Below are 7,768 nucleotides of genomic sequence, written 5' to 3'. Positions count from 1 at the left end.
AAGTTGTTTGTAAAGTTGTTGGTAAAGTGTTGGCTGAAATCAATTGAGTATGTGGTTTCCTAACTAGAGAATGAATCTGCAGTTTGAGTAAAGGAAAATTGAAGCTTAAAAGAATCTAATCAAGCAAATGTAGTGTTATTCAAATAGATCAAGAAAACCTGTTGTTTTATAACAATTACAGTAGAAGTGAAATCCCCTAACCGGGTAAGCTCTAACAAGCTTGGTTACTTCTTAAATCCTCTAACAAGGTGGTCCATTAGCTTGGATTCCCAAATCCTCTACCAAGGTTACTCCTAATAGGGTATTTTCTTTTCATCAAGGAATTTTGTAAATCCCTTAACTGGGTGATTCCTAACGGGATTAGTTCTTAACAGGACTTATTGTAAAAGCTTTAATAGGCTTGGCTCCTAACAGGGAAAACTTTAGAAGAGTTTAGATGGCTATCTTGTGAGTCTCATCTCACCATGGTTTTTACCTATTTGGGTTTTCCACATATAAACATTTGTGTCAAGTGGTGAATGTTTTTGTGGTTATGATCTTATTTATTGATTTGATTAACTTATGATAAGGCATGATAACTAGAAGCATTGAGAGATGGAATATGTTGATATATGATTAAGCATTTTGATGTTTACAAGATTGAAGTGGTTTATTATTAAGTTGTTATAACAGTTAACCGATTGATGTTGGGTATTGATCTTGATAGTGAAAGTTTACTTTGTGAGTTTAAGTTTGAGATTGGGAAGTTTGTATCAGTTTTTCAGTTTACTGATTCACCCCCCCCCCCCCCACCTCTTAGTAATCTATCGAATACTTATTCTTTCATCATACCATCAATGATGAGAAGTGTCAAGAGACTTATGACTATGATAACCAAATTTGCATGATGTCAGAAGCACCAAAATATGATGAAGACAAGAAAATCTATCTTATGAACTGGGGGCATGAAGAACCATTTTATTTGGGATGGTTTGAAGATGAACTTATAGCACATATCATGGATATCAGACTTGCACATAATGACTATAGGAAGGGATATGAAATGAACCTTGATAACACAACATGTGTTCCAGACAAGCTCCTCATAAGAGATAATATAGTGGCTACAATCACAATAAATCCTAGAGACAAAGACTGTGCAGTAGTTACTCGCAGATCAAAAGTAACTTTACAAGGAGTGCCATCCAACCCACTGCCAATAGTAGGGACCTATAATATTGTTGAGCAACTCAAGAAAACCTCGGCCCAAATATCACTCTTTGAGCTATTGCATATATCACCAAATCATAAATCTATCCTGGACAAATCACTTCAAGATTCAGTAGTTGATAGAGATATCTATGAAAATGCTTTCCAATTCATGGTGGGGAATTTAGCTAATGGTACCCGTATTGCATTCATAGAACAAGATGTTCCTAGTGATAGACTTATCCATAATGACCCACCACATCTAGAAGCTTACATACATAAGAGAAGAATAAGAAGAGTACTTATAGATGGAGGAGCAGGTCTTAACATCTGTACATTAAAGTTGGTTAAGGCATTGGGATATTTTGAGCTTCATATTGATCCTTCAAAAAGAATAAACATCAAAACATATGATGATGAAGAGTGTCCTTCAAAAGGTGTAGTTACGCTACCAGTGCAGATAGGACCTATAACAACAGAGGTTACTTTCCAAGTGTTGGATAGAGAACTAGGGTACAACATGTTACTGGACAGCCCATGGATTCATGCCATGCAAGTCATACAATCAACATTTCACCAATGTGTTAAATTCCCATACAATGGCATTGAAATCACCATAAATGGTGATCCAAATCCATTCCAACACTGTAATCACTTAAAGGCAAGTGTAGATAACCAAGTACCTATTAATCAAGTAGCACCCCTCACTACACAAATGGAGACATTAACGATCACAGAAATACAGAAGAATGTGCCTACAACATTTTCGTTGCAGATTAAGGATGTTGGTTGTGGGGAATACTCTATTTCAAGTACCTCAAATGGCAAACAATTGTCTCTTTCTCCTAGGTCTTTTGGGAAGCCTTAGAACACAATCATGAAACAAGATAAAGGAAAAGAAATAGTAATATACTTAGATTCATGCTCATTCATTAGGTGGGGAGACTTACAAGTAGAATCTATGAATAAAGATGACAATCATTAGATATACAAAGAAGAAGATGGCATGACAATACCTAGGTTACCTTTAGATCACTATGGAAACATATTCAAGATGCTACAAAAACATGGGTATGATGGTACCATAGGCTTGGGATTACAAAAGAAAGGAAGATTAGAACATGTTTTACTGAATGAAAACCCAAAGAATCAAGGGTTAGGATATAAACATGTACCAAATATAATAGAAGAAAGACAATGTACACTAGATATACTGAACAAGCCAAGGCTACCGTCAGAGTACATACCTCAAAGTCAGTTATCAACATGAGTATTTCCCTCTTCATCTCAGAGAAGCAATAAAACACCAATATCTCCTAGTATGGAATCAAATGGTGAAGATATGAGACAACTTCTACAAGAACCTAGCACCGATTCACCCAGCAATACAGTATCTGAAACATCCGCACAAGCAAATATGGTACCGGACACATTCTTAGCACCAATAAATGAGCCTAACCCTTGGTTGTTGTCAATACTTTTGCTAAGGGAAAAAACTCAAGCTCCACCCAATGAGTCAGATGAGGAAAGACTACCATGACTTATACCAGGTTTAAGAAGGGTATCCACCATACAAAGGAGGTCCAAAAATCTACAACAAAATTAGTTACAAGAACAAGAAGAGATAAGTGATACAGCCTCAGAAAGTGAAACGTACATAGAAAGTATGACAGATTCTCTTGACTATGAATTCCTATTCAATCATGATGTCAGCCCATAAGTAATAGACACGACAGAGGACCACAAGTTGCTTATCGATGATGAAAATATATCAGGGCACCCAAATAACTAGGTATGCATGTTATCATAATCTTTTACAACAAAATGAAGCAATGAATTACCCTATACACTCACATTTGATTGATTGGGAACGAGAAGGAAAACCAACTCTAGATTGGCTTGAGAATGATGAAGCTATTACATAATTCCTTGGTGCCAGAGAAGGGTTTCCACAAGGTGATCATAAGGCAGGATTTGTTGTAGACTTAGATAGAACAACATACTTTGGAGAGGCAAGTGCCTTTGTGATAGAAGATATAGCTCAAAGTGATCACAATGGCAAGAGCGAGTTAGACAACCTTCCTATTGAAAAAGAGAATTCAGCATTACTCATGGAATAAACTGAAGAAGTCAATATAGCAAAAGGACAACTTGTACATAATATCCACTTAGTAAAATCATTAAACCAGGAAGAAAAGGACAAATTCATACAATTTTTCAAACAACATCCGATCAATTTCGCTTGGTCCTATGCGGATATGCCAAGCCTAGATCCATAATTGGTATTACATCATTTACCATTGCTACCAGGAATTAAACCATACAAACAAATGCTAAGAAATATGCATCCACAGATTGTATTACTGGTCAAAATAGAACTCCAAAAGATTTTGGATGTGGGATTCATTAGACCTATTGACTATGCAGAATGGATATCCAATCCAGTACCTGTGACTAAACCCACTGGGGGCATAAGAATCTGCATAGACTTCTGAGATCTAAACAAAGCATGTCCTAATGATGATTTCTCATTACCTAACATAGACATGATAGTTGACTTAACTATTGGGAATGAAATGCTTTCATTAATGAATGGTTTCTCGGGATTGCACCAGAAGATCAACGCAAGATGATATTTACCTGTCCATGGCGAACATACTACTGGAATGTCATGCCATTTGGTCTTAAGAATGCAGGAGCAACATATCAAAAATCCATGACAACACTATTTCATTGCATGATCCATAATATCATGGAAGACTGTGTGGATGATCTACTAGCTAAATCACAGACAAGAGAAGGTCACCTTGACATCCTTGCAAATATATTTGATCGATTAGAGCAATACAATGTCAAGTTAAACCCAAAAAAGTGTGTGTTTGGTGTAACAATAGGCAAACTTTTAGGCTTTATTGTGTCTAACAGAGGGATTAAGGTAGATCAAGCAAAGTTCAAAGCGATCATGGATATGCAACCTCCATCAACACTCAAGCAGTTAAGAGGGTTACAAGGAAGACTACAGTCTATAAGAAGGTTCATAGCATAGCTAGCAGATAAATGTCATCCATTTCAGTATTTACTCAGAAAAGGAGTCACCTTCAAATGGACAGAACAGTGCCAAGAAGCTTTTCAAGCTTTAAAGGATTATCTTCTGAATACTCCAGTATTAGTTCCACTTGCTCAAGGAAAGCCTCTATTACTATATATATTAGCAACAAACTCATCTTTAGGAGCTCTATTGGCATAGCATGATGATCAAGGAAAGGAAAGAGAATTCTACTATATAAGTAGAACCCTAATTGGATATGACCTTAATTACACTCCTATAGAATGAGCATGTCTAGCAGTGATCTTTGCATCTCAAAAAACTCAGACATTATATGTTGAGTCACAAAGTCCAACTCATCGCACGTTTTGATCCACTCAAATATTTGTTAAGCAGAGCAACATTGACTGAAAGATTGGCTAAGTGGGTCATGATTTTAAGTGAGTTTGATATAGAGTATGTGGACAGAAAGGAAATCAAAGGGAAGATTATAGTAGATCAGTTAGCAGAGCCTCCCTTGCCAGACAGTCACCCGCTACTAATAGACTTTCCTGATGAATCTATGTTTACATTGATAGCATCCACCATGTGGAAATTATACTTTGATGGATCCTATCCAAATCATGGAGCCAGAGTTGGGATTCTTTTCATCACCCCTAAAGGTGATTCAATCCCTGAGTCATTCAGAATCAATTTTCCCTATACGAACAATATTGTTGAATATGAAGCTCTCATCATAGGACTTCATACCGTTGTATAGTGGAGGATAAAAGAATTACAAGTCTATGGTGACTCGCAACTGATTGTAAATCAAGTCAATGATGACTATAATATAAAAGATGATAAATTGATGCCTTATAAACAAATGGTAGAAGATTATAAAGGACATTTCAGTAACATCACTTTTGCACAGATTCCAAGGATACAAAACAAGGTAGTCGATGCCATGGCTATAGTAGAGTCTCTACTAAATATGCCTAATAATAAAAATTAGTTCGAGTTTATTGTAGAACAATTGATGGTACCGGCATATGAGATTCCCTCATCAGAATATGTATGTGTAATTATGGGTCTTGAATCCCCATGGTATAATGAGATATACGCATACTTACATACTCAGTATATGTCTCATGATTTGTCTAGAAATCAAAAGAAAACTATTATTCGTTAGGCATCTAGATACACTATTATTGCTGACACATTGTATAGAAAGGGCTTTGATGGAACCCTTATCCGATGTCTTGATGAAGAAGAAGCACAACTTGCCCTAAAAAAGGTACATGATGGAATTTGTGGGGTGCATCAAAGTGGCCTACCACTATCAAAGAAATTGTTAAGAATAGGATACTATTGGCCAACTATGGAAAAAGATGCCAATAAATATGTGCAAAAATGTAGACAATGTCAAATGCATGGAGACCTCATTCATGCACCAGCACATGATCTTCAACCTATTACATCACCCTGGCCATTTTCACAATGGGGGTTGGATCTAGTTGGTAAAGTTAATCCTACTTATTCCAATGGGCACAAATTCAGCTTAACGGCTACTGAGTATTTTACTAAATGGGTAGAGACAATCCCCCTTACATACATCACTGGTAAGCAAATAGTGAAATTCATGCTTAACTACATTATTTGCCAGTATGGTATTCCAATGTGCATAGTGACTGATAATGGACGTCCATTCCAAAATCAAGAAATGAGAGAATTGTGTTAAAAAATTCAAATACAATAGAGATTTGCAACACCATATTATCCACAAAGTAATGGACAAGCAGAGGCAACAAACAAGACAATATTAAAGATCCTAAAGAAAGTTGTCACTGACTCAAGATGGGACTAGCATCTCCAGATAAATCTCTCTTTGGGCTTATAGAACAAGGGTACGCACCCCTACAGGAGCAATGCCATATTCATTGGTCTATGGTATAGAAGCAATACTACTTATTGAAATAGAACTACCATCTGTAAGAGTCTCCTTAAAACACATCATATCAGAGGAAGACTATCAGGTTGCAAGATTACAAGAGCTTGAAATGCTCGACGAAAAGAGACAAACTTCTTTAAATCATTTGTAAGGTTACTAGAACAAACTAAGAAGGAGTTACAATAAACGAGTACGCCCAAGGAATTTTGAAGTGGGGGATCTAGTTCTCAAGGAGAACCAACTAAACCTAGCAGAACATGAAAAGCCAGGGAATTTTGAACCTAACTAGCTAGGCCCTTTTATCATAACAAGGGTTATAGGAAATGGAGCATACAATTTGGCTACCATGGAGGGAGATCCACTCCCTGGCCCTATGAACAGCATGCACCTTAAACAATATTATATCTAAGGGTTGGGTTAGTTTAGGTTTTACTTTCCGTATTGCATCTCATTTTATTCAAAGCATTTCATCACATATAGTTTCTTTTTCAAATGCATCGCATTCACAAAAATTTTGCATTTACATATAGCAACATCAATAAAACAAGGCAATTGTCCAAGTTTATCATTTGTTTGCATTCAAGAGAAACAAGGGTCGTCTCCTTTCTTAGATATTTGGATATGAAGTATTTGAGATCCTAAGGTCATTCGTTTTCAACATTACCCTGTGATGATGTTTTACTAATGGTTGGGTAATGATTTCACTATTTGAGACTTGTTAACCCAAATTCTATGAATTGCTATATCTCAAACATATTAACAAAATCTCTAATTCATTCTAGACACATAGTGGATCATATGACTAAGTGAAAAATCTAAAATTCTCCTTCAGCGTCGTAGTAATTATCACACCCAAGTAGGTTTCATTACTTACAAGTCAAGGCAAGAAAATAAAAAATAAAAAAGTGTTATGCCAAATATTCATCTCAAGACAAAAGAGAAATGATATATAATTGAAATATCACACATACAAGTGTGACAAAAAACTTGGTTATGGGAATATGCGAGTAACTCCATTCGGGCTATGAACGTCTACTGGCAATGGAGCAATATTTGAGAAATTACAATCTATAACCCCGTCGGAGCACTAAAAGCTTGTTGGCAATGAGGCTCTATTCGGGATGCTTTTGAAGTTAGAATAATCTATGTAGCTAGTCATATAGGATGCTAAGGATCTTTTGTGAATATAAGAGTGGGTATTAACTCATTTGCACATACATGGGAAAAAGAAGATCAAATTTTCAAGAACCAATGAGGAAGTTTTCCATGTCTCCATTTGTAAATCCTAGTCACTAAGTGTGTTAATTTGGATGTTCCAAGGGACCTTAAGGATCGATTGACCACTTATCTATGAAATGTTTCGCACCTCCTATTCAATGGGTGTATTACAAAATGCTAAACAAACACAGCCATCCTCGTTCAAATAGGAAAGGCATATTCATCATGCATATGGCATTAACATAGGTCATGGCTAAAAATTCATTGTCTCCACATGCATTGTGCAAGATCATCATGTCATGCAAGTCTACACACTGGGGGCATAACTAAAAAAATCAAAAATATCATATAAAGTCCTGAAAAAATCATAAAAAATCAAATACGAT

Source organism: Cryptomeria japonica, chromosome 4 (genome assembly GCF_030272615.1).
Source record: "Cryptomeria japonica chromosome 4, Sugi_1.0, whole genome shotgun sequence".
In the NCBI taxonomy this organism is placed as follows: Eukaryota; Viridiplantae; Streptophyta; class Pinopsida; order Cupressales; family Cupressaceae; genus Cryptomeria; species Cryptomeria japonica.
Note: the sequence above shows the minus strand (reverse complement) of the source record.